This window comes from Pristis pectinata, chromosome 8, assembly GCF_009764475.1.
Source record: "Pristis pectinata isolate sPriPec2 chromosome 8, sPriPec2.1.pri, whole genome shotgun sequence".
In the NCBI taxonomy this organism is placed as follows: domain Eukaryota; kingdom Metazoa; phylum Chordata; class Chondrichthyes; order Rhinopristiformes; family Pristidae; genus Pristis; species Pristis pectinata.
The window spans coordinates 63,012,526-63,035,864 of NC_067412.1; the positions used below are offsets into that span (position 1 = coordinate 63,012,526).

At 39.8% G+C, this 23,339-nt stretch overlaps 1 protein-coding gene across 4 annotated transcripts in view; it reads right to left on the minus strand.

The window, feature by feature from the left end:
* The window catches only part of pcdh11 (protocadherin 11), a 569,766-nt gene that overhangs the window by 164,411 nt on the left and 382,016 nt on the right, over positions 1–23,339 (minus strand). The window lies entirely within an intron of this gene.

Here is a 23,339-nt window from a genome sequence, read left to right on the forward strand (position 1 = left end):
GGTCGTGTGGTACCAAAGGGAAGGGGGGGGGGGGGGGGGAGAGAAGAGGAGAGTGGTAGTGACAGGGGATTCAATAGTAAGGGGGGGGCAGACAGGAGATTCTGTGGATGTGAAAGAGACTCCTGGGTGCCAGGGTCAGGGCTGTCTTGGATTGGATCCGTAGCATTCTGAAGGGCGAGGGTGAACAGCCAGAGGCCAAAGTACATATTAGTACCAAAGACACAGGTAGGAAAAGAGATGGGCTCCTGAAGAGGGAATATAGGGAGCTTGGTATGAAGCTGAAAAGTAGGATCTCTGTATTGCTGCCTGTGCCATGCACCAGTGAGGGTAAAAATAGGTTGATTTGGCAAATGAATGCATGGCTGAGGATTTGGGGTAGGGTTTCCGATTTGTGGATAATTGGGATCTCTTCTGGGGGAGGTATGACCTGTACAAAAGGGATGGGTTACACCTGAAATGGAGAGGGACCAATAATCTTGGGCAGGTTTGCTAGAGCTGTTGAAGAGTTTAAACTGGTTTGACAGGGGGCTGGGAACCTGAGTGACAGGTCAGAGGTTGGTGCATTTAGTGTATAAGTAGATACAGCCTGTAGAAAGACTGTGAGGATGGATAAGTAGTTGAAAGGGCAAAATTGCAGTCAGTTGGATGGGCTGAGGTGTGTTTATTTTAATGCAAGAAGTATCAGGAACAAGGGTGGTGAACTTGGAGCGTGGGTAAGTAATTGGAACTATGATGTTGTGGCCATTAGAGACTTGGCTGTCAATAGGGGCAGGAATGGCTGCTGGATATTCTTGGGTTTAGATGTTTCAAAAGGGACAGGGATGGAGGTAAAGAGGTAGGGGAGTGGCTTTGCTGATCAGGGACAGTGTCACAGCTGTAGAAAGGGAGGATGTCCTGGAGGGATCGTCTACTGAGTCGGTGTGGGTGGAAGTCAGAAACAGGAAGGGAGCGATCACTCTGGGAGTATTCTGCAGACCCCCAATAGCAGCAGAGACACTGAGGAGCAGATTGGGAGGCAGATTTTGAAAAAGTGCAAAAATCACAGGGTTGTTGTCATAGGTTATTTCAACTTCTGTAATATAATATTGATGGACACCTTAATGTATGTAAGGGGGATAGATGGGGCAGAGTTTGTTAGGAGTGACCAGGAAGGTTTCCTGGCACAGTATGTGGATAGGTCAACAAGAAGGGAGGCCACACTGGACCTGATACTAGGCAATGAGCCTGATCAGCTTTGAGATCTCTCAATGGGAGAGCATTTTGGAGACAGTGACCATAACTCCTTGACCTTTACCATAGCCTTGGTGAGGGATAGGAGCAGATGATATGGGAAAGTATTTAAGGGGGGGTGTGAAATTATGATGCTATTAGGTAGGAACTTGGGAGTGTAAATTAGGAACAGATGTTCTTGGGGAAGTGCACAATGGAAATGTGGAGGTTCTGCAGGGAGTACTTCCATTGGGTTCAAAATAGGTTTGTCCCATTGAAGCAGGTTAAGGATGGTAGAGTGAAGGAACCATGGTTGACGAGAGATATAGAATATCTTGTCAAGAGGAAGAAAGAAGCTTACTTAAGGTTTAGAAAGCATGAATCAGACAGGGCTCTGGAAAGTTACAAGGTAGGCAGGAAGGAACTTAAGGAGGTGTGAGAAGGCCAAGGTGTTCTACACATGTGAAAAATAGCAGGATGACTAGAGTGGGAGTAGGACCGATCAGGGATAAATGAGGAAGCATTTGCCTGGAGTTGGAAGAGGTAGGGGAGGTCATTAATGAATACTTTGCTTCAGTATTCACCAGTGAGACCTTGACATTTGTGAGGATGGCATACAACAGGCTAGAGCATGTTGATGTGAAGAAAGAGGATGTGCTGGAACTTTTGGAAAACATTAGGATAGATAAGTCACTAGGTCCAGATGGGATATATCCAAGATTTTTATGGGAAGCAAGAAGAGAGATTTCTGTGCTTTGGTTATGATCTCTGCATCTTCACTGGCCACAGGAGCAGTGCCAGATGATTGGAGGATGGCAAATCTTGTTCCTTTGCTCAAGAAAAGGAGTAGGGATAACCCTGGGAATTAAAGACCAGTGAGTCTACTTCAGTGGTGGGCAAATTACTGGAGAAGATTCTTGGAGACAGGATTGATGAGCATTTGGAGAAGTATAGGCTGCTTGGGGACAGTCAACATGGCTTTGTGAGGGGCAGATTGATTGAAGTCTTTGAGGATGTGACAAAACACATTAAAGGTAGAGCAGTGGATGTGGTGTACATGGATTTTAGTAAGGTGTTTGATAAGTTTGCTCATGGAAAACTCATTCAGAAAGTCAGGAAGCATAGGATCCAGTGAAACTTGGCTGTGTGGATTCAGAATTGGCTCACCCATAGAAGAGAGGTTGGTTGTAGATGGAGAGTATTCTGCCTGGAGGTCGGTGACCAGTGGTGTTCTGCAGGGATCTATTCTGGGACCACTGATCTTTGATGTTTATAAATGACTTGGATGAGGATGTGGAAGGGTGGTTGCAGAAAGGTTGATGGTGTTATGGATAGTGTAGAAGGTTGTTGTAGGTTACAACAGGACATTCATTGATAGGATGAAGAGCTGGGTTGAGAAGTGGCAGATCGCATTCAACCTGGAGAAGTCCAAAGTGATACACTTTGGAAGACTGAGGTTAATGACAGGACTCTTAGCAGTGTTGTGGAACAGAGGGATCTTGGGGTCCATCTCCACAGGCTGCCACATGGGTTGGTAGGGTTATTAATAATGCATATGGTGTATTGGCCTTCATTAGTTGTGGAATTGAGTTCAAGAGCTGTGAGGTAATGTTGCAGCTCTATAACACTGGTTAGACCACACTTGGAGTATTGTTCAGTTCTAGTCACCTCCTTATAGGAAGGATGTGGAAGCTTTAGATAAGGTGCGGAGGAGATTTACCTGGATGCTGCCTCAATTGGAGAGCACATCTTATGAGGGAATATTGAGTGAACTAGGGCTTTTCTCTTTGGAGAGAAGGAGGATGAGAGGTGACTTGATAGATGTGTACAAGATAAGAGGCATAGGTCAAGTGGACAGTCAGACTTTTTCCCAGGGTGAAAATGGTTAACATAAGGGATCATAATTTAAAGGTGATTGGAGGAAGGTATAGGGGGTATTTCTGAGGTGTTTTTTGAGTGGTGGGTGTGTGGAAGAGGTAGTGGAGGCAGATACATTAGGGACATTGAAGAGACTCTTAATATTCATATGAATGATAGCTCTCCATTTTCTATGTGGGAGGGAAGGATTAGATATTTTTACAGTAGGATAAAATGTCAGCACAACATCAAGGACCAAAGGGCCTGTACTGTGTTATTATGTTCTGTTCTACATCAACATAGCCTGTAATTTTTTTTGTCTACAAATAGAGTACAGTTCCAGTCTGCTTGATCTCTCCTGGTGGGCAAATGAAGCTCTGTACAATTGTAGTGAGACATCTTTACTGTTGTACTCATCCTGTTGCAGTAAAACCCAACATACTACCTTCCTAATTGCTTGCTGTAACTACATGTTAAGATTCAGCAACTTGTGTACAAGGACATCCCTTTGAATGGCAAAACCTTTCAATCTCTCTCCATTTTAAACAAAACTTCACCTTTCCCTTTTCTATTAAAGTACCTAACCTCCCATTTTTCCATTGCATATGTCATCTATCATGTTGTCACCCATTTGCTGAGCCTGTTTATTTTCTGGAGCCACTCTACATCCTCCTCGCAATCTACTCTGACACCCAGCTTTGTGTTATCAGTAAACTTGGATATATTGCACTTGTTCCCCCTTAGTTAAATTATTTAACATAGATTGTGAATAGGAAGACCAGCAATGAACCTGCATTACCTCAGTCACAGCCTTCCAAACAAAAATGACCCATTTATTCCCACTTTCTTTTCTATCCATTAACTAATTCTCAATCCATACCAGTATATTCTATAAATTGTGCACTCTGGATTTTACTTAGTAATCTTTTGCATGGTATCTTAATGAAGGCCTTTCAGAAGTCCAAATATGCTACATTCACTGGCTTTCTGTTAACTATTCTATGCCTAACCTAAAAACTCAGATTTCTCAGAAGTGATTTGCTTTTTATAAATCTATTTTTGACATTGCCCAATCCCATAATTATTTCCTAAGTGCCATGCTACTGTTTCCTTAATACATTCTACATTTTTCTATTATAGATATCAACATAACTGGTCTGTAACAATCTTGTTTTCCCTCTCTCCTTTATTAAATAGTGGGGTTACATTTGCCGCCACCTGATCAAGGGAATCATTCTAAAAGAAGATAAGTTTGGAATCTACCAGCTGGAATTGAAAAGGACTTCTCTGAAACAAACTTGTATTTAAGGAAGAAGAAAATGTTTCACTAAAAATTGATGGCAATACTGTTTCTATAGTGATTTTGCTGCCTGGAAGCTTCCAAATGTTTTCTTTTCTCTTCAAATTGCAGTTGAACTTTCAAATTGGAAGAGCAATGAATGAAGTATTGTGAAGGGCTCCAGGGAGCTTCTGGAGTACAGTTGCAGTTTTTTTTTGCTGGTGCAGATCAAAATAACACCAACATGTTGTAAGATTTATAATCAGAAAATTACAATTACAGAAATATACCCATTTAAATCCCACCTGATTGCAACATCCAGAAAGATCCTAATATTGTCCAGTTACAGCACAAATGCTTACATGATTGCAACTATATTACCTCCATTATTCAATCTCAAATTTGCTCGACACAGTTATATTTGCTTGATAAATGTCTGATATCAGATTAAAAATTCACTTGCTAGTTTTAATGCATGTTTTCTGCCACTACTTTCACTGTATAATTTTCTATACCTTTATCAATTGTGTGCACCTCTACAAGATCTCCATTCAAATGCCTCCTTTTTAAGCTCAAAAAGCCTTTGTTTTCATACTTCTGATACCTTTCGCATGCCACTGTAACAATGGAAGATTAGAACAATTAATGCACTAAATTGCTCTTGTAATTTAAAGAAAATATTAGTGAAATATTAGATTATTTCTGGGAGATTTGCATCCTATTTGAAGTTTGCCCTGAATCTTTAGAAATCAGTTGGAAACTGTTCTAAAATTAAAATTAGTCTAACACAAGGCCAGATTCTACTAACAACTGTATTTCATTTAGGTCACTGGAACTGAATTTCAGAAGCAAAGTTCAACATGTATATATTACAACTTTGCACACTTCATGCATACAACAGGACAAATTTCTAAATTATTCCTCTATAACAAGGTGTAATACTTCAAATGTTTTTATGAAAAGTCCAAAAGTACCTTAAATTCTAGTCAGTTTTTTGTATTTATGGCTATGCTGAAGCTTACAAAATCACACAGGCTGTGAAAGAGTAAATAATTACTTGCTGTAACTGCTGGATTTCTGCATTGAATTGTCTTTGTGCATGATCCAGAAGCTATGGTAAGTTTCACAATGAAAATGACAGCTAATGCTGACAACTTTACTATCATTGAAGCCACAAAGCACAAACCATCAACACTTGTTAAGTTTCAGCCACATCTAGAAGTTAATGTAGGCTGCAAACACTGTTGTGGCAGGATCAGGACAAACCATAATAAATATGAAAATACACAGTACTTTTCTCTATCTGGGGGGAAAAAAACTCAAATACCTGAATAAGCAATTGATTTATTAGCAACCTGAAGCTTGCTTACAGCCAAGTGCCCAGTAATGATGCTACACCTCAGAAATAAAATAGTTCATACTTACAGGTACTTAGAAGTAATATTTGGATTTTTAAAAAAAATTCCACAAATGGAAGAGCTGCTCCTAAATAATAGGATTCTTATGTGACAGAAGGAAGCACTTGGCTCATTATTCTGAGCAGAGCATCCAGCCTATCCCATTTCCATGTTGTTCCAATGGCCCTGCAATGCCTATTGAATTCCCTCTTGCAAACTCTGATTCTTATTCCATTGCCTTTGTAGGCATTAGTTTCTGTGTAAAGAATATGTTTCTTAACACTGCCATTTCATCCAAAATTTTAAATTTGTTACTCTTGATCACAGAATCTCCCAATAATGGGAGCAGCTTCCCTTTATTTATCCTAACTGAACCAAAGGCACTTTGCTCATCAACATTGATCCAACCTAAAAATGACAAACAACATCAAACATTATGATGTCCTCAAATGATCATTGATATTCAGATAAAAAAATATAATTTTTAAATGCACTTGAGCTATTATTTGGTAGTAAGTTTTTCCAGAAAGGTTCAGTTCCATTTCTTCAGAACTTCAACTTTCCCTATTGGGCATTCAGAAGCATTTGAAGATAATAAGAATAAAATCTGACATTGTGACATCGCCATATAAATGCAGGTGCTGAAACCTGGAGCAAAAAGCAAACTGCAGGAGGAACTCAGCAAATCAAGCAGCATTTGTGGAGGCAAAGGGATTGTTGACATCTTGGGGTTGAGACCCTGCATCAGGACCATGTAATTGACTTCATGTTGTCTTTAATTTGGGTTTAAACTTATTCAACAGCAAACATTGGGGCAGACTTTGATGTAGCATTGTTTACATCATTATTTCAGCATTTAAACTCCAGGAAATTAAGGCATGACTGATTTCCTCTCCTTGAGTCGAGTAAGGGTCACCTCACTGATGCAGCAGTGAATAACAAGCAGTCTGAGAGAGGTGGCAGAGATCAGCAATAGAGGCTGGAATGACCCTGAGAGTCAGGTGAGGAGACTGTGAGTTTGACCCTTAAGGCAAAGGAGTCAAAGCACGTGTGAGGCTGTATTCAGAGAAACAGATATCAGTGAGGGCAATAAATGCAGTTTAAGCATAGCTTCAAGGGAAACAGCTAGTAAAACGTGGTTGTATTGTGAGAAAATAAGAATTGCAATATATTTGACATGAAGGTAAAAACACACTGGATAGGAATCATGCAAGTGCTCTACTGTTGATGTTACTTGGGGAGTTTTATGGAAGGACATACAAAAAAACAGGAATTGAATTACCTGACAGGCAGAAGACACAGAAATGAGTGTTATTGTTCTTCTCTTAAGTTGGTTTTCAAGAGCATAATGCTGTTTTAAATTTAAGGGATTTGTGCGAAGTATTTTCTAGGTCCCTGCCCACACAGGTGCAACCTATCCCTATTCTCTCAGATCAGAGCCATTGCTCCTACACATGTCCTTAATAAATGTTTTATTCTGCATCCAGTCCCAAGTAGTTTGGATGTGCATAAGTGATTAGCTACAATGTTCTCAATCCCCCATTATGTTGCAGCATATCTAATTATTTTTCCAGAAAATAGTGGCATGAATTTGCCACTGGAGAATCATATCCAACTTAGAATATTCACTGCCAATGTTGTAAACTGAGAACATGAACTGAGCATAGATTGGGAATCAAACTTGGCTGAAAATGATTCACCTATGTTCTGAATACACTCTGTGATGAGATATAATGATCATTGTTTCCCAAGTGAGTTGGTTTTATGGCAAGACATACCAATAATTATCCCCAAGGAGGAGAGCTGATTTGGCAATTTCAACAGTGGAATGTTTAGATTTAATAAAATCAATAGTTTAACAATAAATCTCTTTTTTCCAAAACAGTTGAAAAGTAATAGCACCTTGCTGCCTTATTAATGAAGTACCTAAAGGTATTCTCTCTTTACTCATGTCATTCCTCTCACCAAAATAGTACATGTTTGGAAACATTTAATTTATTCAAGTACCGCACATTACTTTCACAGAGTGATGCCTCAAAATAGTAGCGATTGGGTAGCTGGCAGTAGTTAATCTCATTAAGCAGGTTCATACCATGCCACAAGCTGCACAAACAAATCTCAACTGTTTTACAACTTCCATCTAAGCACCACTGGATACTTCATGCCAATTATATCTATTGTCACAGTTATACAGCATGGAAATAGGTTCTTCAGACCAACTCATCCATGCCAACAAAGGTGCCTATCTAAGCTGTTCCCACTTGTATGCATTTGGCTGATATCCCTCTAAACCTTTCCTATCCATGTACCTGTCCAAATATCTTTTAAATGTTGTAATTGTACCCACCTGTATCACTTTCACTGGCAGCTTGTTCCATATAGCCACCACCCTCTGTGTGGGGGGGGAAAAACTTGACTCTCAGATCCCCTTTATATCTTACCCCTCACATTAAACCTATGCCCACCAGTTTATATTCCCTTATCCTGTGGAAAAGATGGATTATCTACCTGATCTATACCCTTTATAATTTTATAAACTTCTATGAGGTCACTTCTCAGACTCCTTTGCTCCAGGGAAAATGGGCCCAACCTATCCAGTCTCTCCTTATAACTTATGCCCTCCAGTCTAGATTGAGTATTACTGGTGATATCCAATGACGATGCTAATGGATAAAATTCAAATCAAATTAAGTGTATTAATTTAACATAAGCAGGGGAAGTAAAGAGTCAATAAATGTGCATCGCAATTGCTTAAGTACATAAATCAGGGCAGTAATTAACTTTAGTTATTCACTAGAATGATTCAAGAGCAAAGATTCCAAGAAAAAATCCAGAGGAAAAAATCTTGGGGATAGGATTTATGATCACTTGGAAAGGCAGGAACCAATTAGGAAGAGTCTGCATGGTTTTGTGCATGGGGAAATCTTGCCTCACAATCTGATTGAGTTTTTATGAGGAGGTTACTAAGAAGATTGAGAAGGCAAGGAAGTATATGTGGTATACATAAATTCTAGTAAGGATTTTAACAAGGTCCTGCACAGTAGGCTATCCAGAAAGTTAGGGCACATTGGATGCGAGGTATTTTGGTAAAACTGGTGATAAGTAGCGGAATGCAGTGACCGAGTGTTGTTTTTCTGACTGGAAGTCCATAACTAGTGGTTACTAGACTCGCTTTTTAATATCAGACCACAGACAGCCCCATCCAAGTCACTTATAAGTAAGTTTGCCGATGACACAAAGATTGCTGGAGTTTTAGATAGTGAGGATGGTTGCTTTTGGATACTGATGGACATAGATCAGCTGGAAAGTTGGGCAGGGTGGTGGTAGATGAAATTTAATCCAGACAAGTGTGAGGTAATGTATTCTGGGTTATCAGCAGTTCCTTCCTGATATTTCTCCCCTATCACTCCCTGCTGATCCCATCTCTCACCCTTTTCATACCCTGTAGTATTTTCAGCATGCTTTCTTGTCTTTCCCCCTCTGATCAGTCCTCAGCAGAGGCTTCAGCTTCATTCCCCTATATCCTCATCTTATTTCTCCAGACTCATCGAAAGGAGAATGCTGGAAATGCCCAGCAGATCAGGTAGTATAGGTGGAAAGAGAAAAACTGAATTAAAAATGCAGATAGATAACCTCACAGCAACCAGCCAGTCCTGATATAACAGGTAAAATGAGTTCTCTGAAATTGTTGCCTAGGTGCAAGATGAGGTATTGTTCTTGAAGTCTACATTGGACTTTGGTAGGACAGCAGAAGAAACCACAGATGGATAAGTCAGAGCAAAGTAGGTTGAAGTTATGGATGAACCTTGTAATCTCACTCACACTATGACCTGTTTGTCTGTGGTGTACAGTGTATCATCAAAAAGCAGTGCAAGTTTGCAGAACATCACCTTATTCTTCTGTCTGGGCAGGTTGAAGCCTTTGAGACAATATTGAGTTCATAGTCCAGATGAAGGGTCTCTACCCGAAATGGGTGACTGTTCATTTCCCTCCGCAGATGCTGCCTCACTCGCTGAGTTTCTCTAGCAGTTTGTTTTTCATTCCAGATTCCGGCACCTGCAGTCTCTTGTATTTCCACTGAATTCATCAATTTTAGATAACTTGATTTTTCTGTGTGTATCAGAATTCTTCAGTTCTGCTGCAAGGTGATCCATCTGTGTATTAGCTCAGTTTTCCCTCTCCACAGACACTATTTAATCTGCTGTACATTTCCAGCTTTCTCCTTTTAGTTTCAGATTTCAGCAACAGCTCTGACTTCCATTTCTCAGCTTTAACATGTTATTTAGTCTGTTTTCTCTCTCTCCCTCTCTATCTGCCCTCAGTCAACTATTAATCACACAGTTCTGTAAACTGGGTGACCCTAGCCTTACCCTATCAGCAATATTCCCTCACTCCTGTACAACCTTCTGCCACTATCTCTGCACCTTAAACTAGTTTTCTCCATTTCTGATAACGGGTTTTCAACCTGAAAGATTATCTCTGTTTCCTTTTGCACAAATGTGGTCTGACTTGCTGAGTTGTTCCAGCATGGTCTTAATTTCAGACTTCCAGCAGCAGCAGTTTTTTTAATTTTCAATAATTAAAAATATTACCCGCTCACATGTGAAAAATACTGACAATCATGTGACCATTATTAATAAAAACAATCAATAAATGCAAAAGATGAAGTATGAAGCTTCTACACAGGGTACTTTTGCTGAGCTGAAGTTACAATTGTTACAACTCAGTCTGGGGCACAGAGAGCGATAGTGATGGAATAAAGAATGAGTTTAGTACAGTTTGTCACAGTGAGAAACCAGTGATGGGCAGACTGGGTGAGCCACTGGATTGTACTATAATCCCCTTGAAAGGTGTCAAGTCAAGTTGAGTCTATTGTCATATGATTGAGTATGGTGAAGTATAGCTACAATGGAAAAACTTGCTTACAGCAGCATCAGGGCGTGTAGATATAGACAACACACAGAACTTGAAATATACATAAAATATACGTTATACAAAACTGAAGAAAAGAGACTGCAAAACAAGATATTAGTGCAAAAGAATGCAAGTCTGTGGTAGTGCAAGAGGTGGTCTGTAGTGTTCTGTTGCCGAGGTAGGATTAGAGCTGTGCAGGCAGTTCAAGAACCCAATGGCTGGAGGAAAGAAGCTGTTCTTGAATCCGGTGGTGTAGGACTTCAAGCTTCTGTAACCCCTGTCCGACAGTAGCAGTAAGAAGAGGGCATGACCCTGATGGTGGGGATCCTTGATGATAGATGCCATCTTCTTAAGGCAGCATAGAAGGATACACACCTAATGTGAACAAATGGGATTAGAATAAATGGCATCATGGTCAGCATGGACGAGGTGGGCTGAAGGACCTGTTTCTGTGCTGTATGATCCTATAATTCCATGATTCCACCTGCAATATTCCTGTTTTTTCTCTCTATTAGTACAATCAGACCCATTGAACATGTCCCACACCCTGTTGTGGGCAACATAATGCTTCTTTTTCCATGTTATCACCCTTTAACTGCCCACATTAATAAAGAAGCAGAAAATGTTGCTTACAACAGGGTGTGGGACATGTTCAGTGTGATGGATTGAACTCAGCTTGCAGCAGCTCAGGTAGAGGGAGGCAGATACCAGAGTGGAAAAGTGATCATGCTGGTAAAGCAAACAATTCCTATAAGGAATTTGCAGGGCAGAAACATGGATAATTGTGACTGATTGACCAGCTAAGTTCAAAGGACTGAAGCGGGTATGTTGAGGACTTCCATAGTCAATAAAGCACCAGTATCCCTGCTTGTGTTTGCATATTCAGGCAACCACTTTCAATACTTCCAGTCAAAAACCAATAGCTTGGGATATTATGAGTCAGTATCGATCAGCTTTCAAGAGTAAGATAAAAACAAAGACTATTTTCCCCTTTAGTTGGAATCACATATTAATCTAAAGTTTGTACTGGACAAATAGTTGAGGAAAACGGAGGACTAAACAGAAAACATTTGCATTAAGATGTCCAGCAGACTCCTTTGGTAAACATTACTTTAAATAATAGCTTGTGCTGCTTAGCTCTGTATCCATTACCTATGTAAATGAATGATGGCTTTGTTGACTGATGAATTTCACCAAGTTAATACAATAAAGTAATTATTATTAGACATTAATGAGTATTGCAACATGAAATATGGGCAGAAAAGTCAGACAAATCCTAACTAGTCTTGATTGTGTTGCTCACATATTTTGACAACTTGTGTCACTTTTAGCATTTGATTTATTCACAATTTTTAAATTGGCTTCAGCCTAACTGTCAGTAATTACTGTGATACACTGTGCAGTATTTATTCCATAGAAACTCCAATAAAAGTCAAAATAAGTGAGTGCAAGACTTTGATTTTGTTTTTGACATATAGCCTGAGAAATTAGTCTGTACAGTGCCAAAAAAAAACTGCCATGCATCAATGGAAATCGTGTTAATGCAGCATTAAACCAATTTTGCTCAGATTCCTTGGAAAATTGATGCATTTGTTCATAGTGGATGAACTATTCGGTGTAGTTAAAAGCTCTTCAACTTAAAACATCGATTCTATTTCTCTTTCTCTGCAGGTGATGTCTGATACCCTGCCTCTCTCAGCATATCCTACTTTAAATCTTATAATGTCAGTCAGTTTTGTTGAAGTGTTGAGACACCAGTATGAGAAACTCAGCTGACCAGCAAGACACTTTCTGCACTGTCTGAATAGAAAGAAAACAATAACTTGACTTTACGAGATTCTTCTACATCAGAGAAAGAAAGGTCAACAAGTGAACACCAGAAATTAAAAAAAAATTAAGTTATTTAATTAAGTTAAATTAAGTTAAAAAACTTTAGTTATTTATTTTTTGTACAAGAATTGTGAAAAAATGGGTTCTGTTTTTGTCTCAGATTCTATTTAAAAGCTATTATGTGTCTGAACCTGAAGCCCTGAGGTGATTTGGACCCATTGAAGTCCAGGTACATTTGTTAAATTTAGATCACCTAATATTCTGACAGAACATTTTTATTGATGAAACCACTTTCCATCAAATATTCTTTAAAAGGAAATGTTGACCAATGGATAGGCCAACAGATGAATTACTGCTGGTAAATATGGAAATAAATAATCTAAAAGTGGACATTGGAATGGGATCAGCTTCTGTTTCAATTCAAAATTGATGAATCTGGGAATGTCATGGTGATGCAGCAGGTAATGCTACCACATCACAACTCTCGAGACCCAAGTTCAGTCCTGACCTTTGATGCTGTCCATGTGGAGTTTGCACATTCTGACTGTGACAGTTAAGTTCCTTCCAGGTACTCCAGATTCCTCCACACATCCCAATGATGTGCATAGTGTTAGGTTAATTGCCTGTGTAAATGACTCCTCGTTAGTGGGTGGCAAGAGAATGCAATAGGAATGTGAAAGAGAATAGGTTGCAAGGAAGCAAGTGGGGAATGGGATTGCTCTGAAAGAAAGTGTAAGAGTTAATGGGCTGAATGGCCTCCTTGTCACAAGAAAAATGAGAAATGAACAATAATATGGAAGGATTTTTTAATGGATAATATTTTGAATTAGCACTAAGCTCTTGATTTAATATTTTCGAACCCAACAGCAAATGTGTCTTTAACTATCATTATAATCTCTATGAATAAACAATGCTGTCACAGTCAATATTACAGCATCAGTACCTTCACAGTTAGTAATCTAATGGTTTAGTAATCCTCCTTATAGACAGTGAGCTTTGAATACAAAGAAAAATGGCATATTTAGATTATAAATATAACTCAACATTAACAAGGTGATCAACATTGTCAGCACCTTCACAGTCAATTAACCCAAGCAGTTTCTTTTCAGCTCAGTGCTGTTGGTATATCTACAGTCAATAAACACTGCTAGTATCTGCCTAGCCAATCAAAAACTATTATCTCCACAGAGAGTAAATTCTTTCAGTGTCTTGGCAGTCAGTCACCATGATAAAAACTACAGCTGATATTTCTATAATCAATAGACACTGTTTGCTTTTTCCAAGGGTAAGGTTGTTGCAAAGCCACAACTTTTAATTACTGTAGGTAGCTCTCTCATGTTCCTGCTGAGTTAAAGACTAAGGTGAAAGTATATTATGTATGTGTTGAGATGCCGTGAAAAATGAATAAGTACCAGTGAAATGTTGTTTTCAAACTTTGATCCAATCACACAGGATAGTAGTGAGATGCTACTTCTCACTGCATTTCTCCCTTTTATAACCTGTCATAAAATGTAATAAATATGCCAACAGTCCATTAGCACCACTAAAAGTACATGAGCCTATTACTGGGAAATTCACTGGTGCTCTAGACCCTTGGTAACGTGCAACTGATGGGTGAAGGGACTTTGTGTCTGAGTGAGAGTATGGTCAAAGAGCAGGCAGAAATTACAGAGGGGGAAACATTGAGAGAGAGAGTCTCACCGAACTCCCATCAAAGAGAGGAGGAAAACTTCTTTAAAGGTGGCAAGGAGTGGGTAAAGGAGTTGAAATGAATGGAGTAGCTGAACCTATTGTCAGGCTTAATAATGCACAGGTCCAGCAGTCAGATTTATCAACATAACAGGTGCAAAATGGCAGGAAATTGGTGCTAACACTGCTGGACTCCAGACAGAGTCCAATGTTGGAGAAGAATCAGGAAATTGCCAGTTCTCACCTCCCTTACAGATAGAGAAAAATACAAAAGCAGAATATGCTGGAAACACTGGGCAAGTAAAGCAGTATCTGTGGAAAGAGAAACACAGTTAACATTTCAGGTTGAAGATCCTTTGTTAGAATGTCTGATGTCGGGTGTTGACCCTGAAATGTAAATTCTGTTTCTCTTTCCAGAGATGCTGCCTGACTTGCTGAGTGTTTCCAGCATTTATTGTTTTTATTTCAGATTTCCATTATGTGCATTTTACTTTGATCTTCATTTAGAGGAAAATGTTGGCAGTTCCACATGGAATTTCAATCCTTTTTTAACAAGGTTTTAGCCAATATGATGAACTCTTCTTGCCCTCTTTGAATAGTGCAACTAAATGTTTCACATCCATCTGTAAAGGTAGATGGGGCTTCGGTTTAATATCTCATCTGAAAGACTGCATTTCTCTCAGTGCAGATCTCCTTTATTATTCCACTGTGGTACTGGCCTTCACTGAGTGTTCACATTTCTGGAGTAGGACTCAAATTCATGACTTACTGACTTAGAGGGGTGAATACTAGCACTAAATCACAGCTCAGTAATCTGGGAATCTGACAATTATAATGATTAGTTATTATTCTTGTCTGCCTCTTTATAAACCGTTTTTTCTATGGGGGGAAGGTTTGCTTAAACTGATCTGGGCTCAGCTTGATTTGATGTTTGGTGAGGGACATTCATCCTGATGTCTGCAGCAGAATACCCTCCCTTATATGCTTAACATTTTGAGGTGATGAAGTTTTTTTAAAAATCAGTTCCAGTCTATATGCTGGTCTGCAAATATTACAATTCAACCAGTGTAATTGATTGAAATCTTATGGCACATGCATTTTTTTCCATGTTAACAAAAGAAGAAAATCACACCTTTAATAAACACTCAAAATTCTGAACATGTCTTTCCAGTAGACCACCTCAGCTGTTTGCACAAAAAAACTGATAATACACACACTGTTAATAAGTAATGTCAGTACAATTATTTGCTGTAAAAATTCTATGTCATGGAAACTTAAAAATAATTGGAATTATGCCTGTAATCATCTCCATATTTTACTAACAACAGTGGTAAATGGATTTCCTGGAATATAAAGAGCACCATCATAATATTCAAGCACTTGGTGGTAATTCCATTCAGCTAACTGCAGGGTTCATACACAGAAAGTCAATCATGGAGATAATTACCCTCAATTTTCCCAAGAAGATGACAGTCTTATCAAGTATGAAATCAAATTAATGTGAAGTGATTGAAACTATTAAAAAAACAAATTTCCTCTTTGATCATATAAAATTACTCCAATAACAGAATCTAAGCCCACCAAAATTCTTGACTATCATTCAGTTTTGTATTTCTAGTGGTCGCCAGTTTACTGTGGGCATATATTGATAGTCTTATTATTGTCAGGTTTAGCATCTGTTTTCTGTTTGCATTTTGATTCTCCTCCCAAAGTATATCAGAATATAAAGAATTCTAAAATAACAGGACAAAAGTGTGAAGTATCAGTCAGGGACAATATTTTCCAATGTGTGTCAAATGCTGTCCAGTCCTGGCTTTTGCATGGTTACATATAGATATGTGCCAAATCTTCAGAATGAATTGTTCCAGGTAGGTGAGCTTAGCACCATTTCATTAATAATATTGATTATGCTGCATTATTCTAACCAAGGTAACCTCCAAACATAATTAGTTCTGTTAACTGTTTACTTCCTTATCTTTCTACTTCAATTTGAGAACTGCCTTTATGTAAAACAGATCAAGAGAAGACAACGGCTGTGTTGTCAAACCTTGTTACTTTATTTTAAATTAGTTGCAAAGCCGACAAAAAATATCCAAAGGTGCAGTGTTGGCCGTTACCCAAGTCCATAACCAATACAGCTGAAATAAGAATCTCTCATCAGCTCATTTTTACATTTTATTGACTAGGTTATTAACACACAGATGTGATTGGGGATCATTATTGACTACTTAATGAACCAGAATACGGGATAAAGAAGGTAATGAAATTTGAAAATTACCACAAGTTTCATCACTGGAGTAATCAAACTTTGGTATCAGTTATATGCATATGCCATTTTGTATTCTTGGGATCTTGTCTGCTGATACCAATGTGATGTTCAGAGTGGTCAGACTGCATAAATGTGACTACCACTTTCCATGACTTGCCCTCTTGTAAGAGTTCTTGTCACCTTATCCCTGATGCTATGTATGGATCAAGTGTAAAAAAAACAAAATAATGAAAATGATAACACATATCTGGAAGTATAAGTGTTCACTCTCTCTCACACACACACGAGTGGGAATAATCTTTTAAAAACTTTTTAAAAATTTACTTGCCCTTAGACTTGCTTTCTGTTTCTTTTCGTTCCACAGAGTAAAGTCTCACAGTGGTTTATCGTCCAGGAATGATGTTGACCCATTTCCATTTAAAACACATAAACTGGTCAATCATTTCAGTGTTCTTTGTGTGTCCTTGCCCTGGCTAATTGGTCATGAATGGTCATCCAGGTATCAAATCCATTCAGTCATCTTTGGTGTTATCAAAGAATCAAGCATGTGTTAAGCATCTTTCTGGTTTCAATAGCACAGTGATAGACCTATCAACTTTTGTTTCGAACAGCAAAACTATTCAATTAATCTCAAAACTGTGACTAAAGTATGGAAAAACACTTTGTGAAGATGCTTGCTGAATGTGGGTGTAAAATTGAATAGTAGGTTTGTCAAACCTTCTCTATCATCCACGTGGCTAACCCATTACCTAACTCCACTTGCCTACCTTTGCCCCATGCCTTTTAATAGCTGTGGTTAACAATTTGCCTTACAAAATAGTGCTGTGATCCTTTCCTCCTGTTGTGAATCTGCTTCCAAACTTCTTTCTCGAGGTACTAATTTTTAGACTATTCATCCAGATTTTTGGCTCTTCAACCTGTGGAACTAGTTTTTCACTATCCACTCTTCCAGTTCCCTTGAAAACTTCAATCAAATCTTCTCATAACTTCTAAATGCCAAGGGTATACAGCCTTAGTTTATGTACACTGCTCCTAATTTAACTTGGAGTTGCATGCATTACACACACAGTGTGTAGAAGCCTGGTGTACTCCCCTTCCAAAACTTGATTCAAACAAATTGTTTTTCTTACAAAATGAGAATGTACAATTAATATTTCAAAGAGATATCAGATTCAATAGAATTCATAACTGGATCTGATAAGTTACTGTATTGGTATATTAGACTGGTGGAAGATGATTGCAGTTAGAAGGAAAATATTTAGCAGAAGAACAACCCTGACTTACCAGTGAGTCGTTCCAGTAAAAATAACATGAGGAAAATCCACGCAGACATCACATTAACGATGATGCAATAACTCACTTAAGCATTTGAAACACAACCTTATTTTTACATATTGGAAGTGCACACATCAGCTATGTTCATAAGCTAAAGTAGTGCTAGTGAATTGTAAGTTTTGACTTAATCATTTTTAATAGCTGGCAGCATATTTTGGAAAGCATCACTGAACATACCTTTGAATAGAATTTAAAAAAGGAAACAATGCTAAATGAGAAATTCAACATTCAGAGATGTTATTAGATCAAAGAAGTTGGAGACAGTTAAGGGAAAGGTTAACAAAGGAATTACTACACTGGCAATAAATAGAGAAAATGTAAATGTCACATGAATGTTATTTGCCTCTGTACACTACTAATAAATTCTCTGAAAGAAATGTCTTTCTGAAGAGAATGCCACCTTTTCAACATTGACAAGGAACAGGCATTCAAACCCATTGACATCAGAGACCTTCTGACACCTGCTTTCACTGGGTCACAAGCAGCAAGCTCTCACTTTTCATTACTACTGGTCACAATGGACAAGATAAGGAGCTGCTTTACTCAGCACAGCCTGCTTCTCATTGATAAACCCTTAACCAATCCAAAATACTTTAGATTTACACTGATTGTTCAGGCTGTTCACATAATGGAACACTATTGCTGACTTTCCCTTTTATATGTATTAGAGGCTTCATTTATATTTGGTCTGTCTGCCTTTGTGTTTAATTAAGTTACATGACATATCAATGCCAAGCTGATTGCTAGCCATCTCCTCCTTTTCAGTGCACTTTTGAAATAATAGATCAGCTTCTAAATATGTCACAGTGGCACTTGGGCAGCGTAGTGGTGTGGCAGTTAGCAGTACTGCCTTACAGCCCTGAGGATGTTGGTTCAATCCTGACCTTGGGTGCCGTCTGTGTGGAGTTTAAACATTCTCATTGTGACCATGTCCATTTCCTCTGGTGCTTCAATTTCCTTTCATGTCCCAAAGATACACTGGTAAGTAAATAGGCTACTGTAAATTATCTCTAAGTAGGAGGGGAGAGAATCAAAGGAGAAATGATGGGCATGGGAAAGGGAATAAGCTGCCAAGCTATTGGGAAACAAGAAGGGAGAACAACAGATGGGATTGTTTTTTTGGTAGTCATTATGGTCACTATGGTCTCAGTCATTTTTTTAAAAATCTGTAATATGTTAGGGTTTTATCCCTGAAATCTTTTGGTAAACATTAAGCAAAAGCAATCCCTTCAAATTCACCCTGACCCTGACCCTGACACCGATTAAGTACAAATAGTAATGTCTCCAGGACTCAAGATTAACTCCTTTGTCAAGCCCTCAGTTGACATTTTTGTGATAAAGACCTCATTTTATTTAACCAAATAGGCACAATTTATTGTTGAGCATTAAAAAATGACAATTGACCTAACTCTACTAAAGCGGACTTATAAAGTGCTATGTTGTATACAGTAAGTAACATAGGATGGATGGAAAGCTGGCACACCACAGGTCTCCTACATCATCTTGGTCCTCTCCATTCTTTACGGAATGATACCACAGGAGAGTTCAAATAAACAATAGCAGCTCGTTCTTGCAGGCAGCAGGGCCTTGAGAGTGATGAAGTCACATCACCATTCAGGGCTCCATTGTTGCCTGGAAACACATCAGTGGAACTCACGGTTCACTTTCACCTGCTGCACAGTGAATCCAAAGTAATGTCAAATTGTGTTTACATAATCAGTTTTAGATGCATCTTCCATGATTGGGATCCTAAAAGGGTTACAGAACAACACCTTTGCCGGATTGGTCACAAACAAGTTCAAAGCCTTCATGAGGCAAATTTTTATTGGCTATTTAGGTCATTGGGCAAGAGGGTACAGAGGAGTGAAATGATTAATAACTGTTGGTGCTGGCTGTTATTGTTTAGGTAACTCTGCTCAAACTATGCTTCTTGCTAGCTTATCATGGGGATGGCAATCATACCAACTGGAAATAACAAAATAAGCACCTACCCTGCAATCAAAGTGAACAGCAACTAAATATAATCTTTGTATTAGTGTTGCAGCAAAGTAAATAGCAGCCTTGATATAAGTACATAGCCTGGCACCTCTTTAGAACAAGTTCCATACACACAACACTGTTGATGTAGCAAAACATCTTAATACCCCAATAAGAGAGTTATCAAACAAAATCGACAGCAAGCTACTTAAGAAGTATTAGGGCAGATGACTGCTGGTCAAAGAGATGTATTTTGAGGAGGGTCTCATAGAAGGAGGGTAAGATGAAGAAGCAAAGATGTTTACAGAGAGAATTCCAGAACCTAAGGCTTTGGAAACTTAATGCCCAACTGCCATTGGTGGAACAATCAGAGTGATTAAATTCAGGGATGATCAAGAGATAGCACAGTGAAGATGCTACATCACAGTTCTGATAACCCAGGTTCAGCCCTGATCCTTTGTGCTGTCTGTGTGGAGCTTTCAAATTCTCCCTGTCACTGCATAGACTTCCTCCAGGTGCTCCGGTTACCTCCCAGATCCAAAAGAAGCGTTGATTGGTAGGTTAAGTAGTCATTGTAAATTGGCGAGAGAGACCGAGAGCGCAAATGAGAGTGATAGGATCTGAGAGAGTTAAGAGAAATATGGGGAGAGTCGGTTACAAGGAAAATAAGTGGTAAATGGGATTGTTCTGTGAGCCGGCATAGATTTTATAGGCTGAAATGATCTTCTATGTGAAAGGAAATATACAATGGGATTTGTGTGGAAATCTTGGAGGGTTACAGGGCTGGAAAAGTTTACACTGCTACTGTGGGTTAGGGGGCTATGTGGGAGGGAAAGGTTAGATAGATGTTAGAGCAGGATAATATGTCGGCGCAACATTGTGGGCCAAAGGGCCTGTACTGTGCTGTAGTGTTCTATGTTAAGACCATAAATATTTTTGAAAACAAGGATAAAAAAATCAGAAAGCCAATATAGATGAGAGAAAACAGAGTGATGGGTGAATTTTACATGGTGTTTTTAAAATAAAATTAAGATTTTATTTACAGCGTGGTAACAGGCCCTTCCGGCGCAACAAGTCCATGCCGCCCATTTTAAACCCAAATTAACCTACCCCTACGTCTTTGCAATGTGGGAGGAAACCGAAGCACCCAGAGGAAACCCACGCAGACACGGGAGAATGTACAAACTCCTTACAGACAGCGACGGGAATCGAACCCCGATCGCTGGCACTGTAATAGCAACGCGCTAACTGCTACGCTACCGTGCCACCCCAAAACGTAGTGCGCCGCCCGGGAACGGAGTCAGGCAGCGGAGTTTTAAAGGACCACAGACTTATGGAGGGGGAAAGGAAGGGGAGCTAGGCCACAAAGTAGTTAAAGGCATGGATAAGGCTCTCAGCAACAGATGAGTTCAGGCAGGAGTGCTTCGGCAATCATGCAGAGGTGGAACTGGGAAATCTTTGTCTTCACACAGGAATCTGACTCAAATGTAGCACCATGTGTAAAATAGTCTGGAAGCCAAAACCAGTCGAGAAGATCTTCCACATCCGAGTCTTTGCTGGAGCCTTGGTCAGAAAATTAAGATAACTATCAGGACTTGTAAAAAAAAATGCATTTACAATCTTCTTGCAGTTGTTGCTGAATTTGATCCATGATTTAAAAGCACAGGACTTTCATTCCACCTGCACCCTTTGGACATGTGCTTTCTTGAGGAAACTCAAAATTAGTTTCATTTCTTTTAACAATAGGAAAGGTTCAGAGAGATATTGGCCAAACACAGGCAAATGGGTCTAGCAAAGGTTGGCACTTTTGTTGGCATGGTCGACTTGCGCCAATGGACCTGTTTCCAAACTGTAGGACTCTTTGACTCTGTGAACAATGGATGACAGAAGTTATTACAATGATGAATACAATTTTCTGAACATCTGTCCCTGGAGCCTTGCAAGATGGGAGTGTGTAAGTTGAAGAACTGAGCTATAGTCTAATGGATCTCTTCCCTTCTAAGCTCCACATTATGGAAGAACATCACAAAATAGTTCCACATCTCTGTTGATCATCTTTTACACACTCAGCAAGTTTCCATTTGATAGACATGAGGCAGCAAAGTAACTACATAGGTAAATAGAGTGAATTGGGTGGCGGGCAGATGAAATATTTACATTGAACAGAAGATTACATTGTTTTCTTTCTGAAGAAAGCTCACCCACATGTTTAACATTGACACCTCTCTCCCCTTCCTCCATCTTTCCATCTTCATTGCAGGAGATTCCTTATCCACTGACATCTTCTACAAACCCACTGACACCCACAGCTACCTCAGTTACAGCTCCTCCCACCCAGTCTCTTGCAAGGATGCTGTCCCTTTTTCTCAATTTCTCTGTCTCCGCTGCATCTGCTCCCACAATAAGGCTTTCCACTCCAGGACATCCGAGATATCCAACTTCTTTTCTAACCGTGGCTTCCGCCCGACTGTGGTCAAGAGGGCTTGCATCCCTATCTCTGCCATTTCCCACACCTCTGCTCTCACCCTCACCCCTCCCAGACCCAACAGGGATAGGGTCCCCCTCACATTTCATCCTACCAGCCTACGTATCCAACACATCATTCTTTGCCACTTCTGCCATCTCCAACGGGACCCCACCACCAAGCATATCTTCCCCTTCCCACCCCCTTCTGGGTTTCGCAGGGACCGCGTTCTCTGCAACTCCCTAGTTCACTCCTCCACCCCCCATCCAACCCGATCCCACCCCAGGAACTTTCCACTGCCCCTGCTATAGGTGCAACACCTGCCCCTACACCACCTCCATCAACTCCATCCAGAGACCCAAACAGTCCTTTCAGGTGAGACAGAGGTTCACCTGTACCTCCCTTAATATCATCTGCTGCATTCAGTGCTCCAAGTGTGGCCTCCTCTACATTGGTGAGACCAAATGCAGACTAGGTGACCGTTTCACAGAACACCAGCGCTCTGTCTGAAACTGCAACCTGCATCTTCCTGTTGCCAGTCACTTCAACTCCCCCTCCCACACTATCACTGATATGTCAGTCCTTGGCCTCCTCCACTGCCAGGAGAATTCCAAGTGCAAACTGGAGGAACAGCACCTCATTTTCTGTCTTGGAACCTTGTAGCTTAACGGCACGAACATTGAATTTCCCCCACTTTAAGTTATCTTCACACACCACCCCCCCAACCATGCCTCTTCCTTTCTTCCCTTTCCAAGCCTCTCTCTCTTTTTCCTACCCCCCTTTTTCTCTTCTCTCCTTACCTTTGACCCACCCCCTGGTGGATCTGCTCTCCCCTCCTTCCCCACACCTGCCTGTCACTATCTCTGACCTGTATCGACCTATCACCACCTTGTGCCCACCTCGCCTCCCCTCTTTTGTCCACCTATCACTGCTCTGCTTTTCCCTCCTATATATTGGACTTTGCCTTTTCCTATCTTCAGTCCTGAAGAAGGGTCCTGACCCGAAACATTGATCGCCTGCTTTTCTCCACGGATGCTGCCTGGCCTGCTGAGTTCCTCCAGCATCATCGTGTTTTTCATCTAGATTCCAGCGTCTGCAGTCCTTTGTTTCTCTGTCATT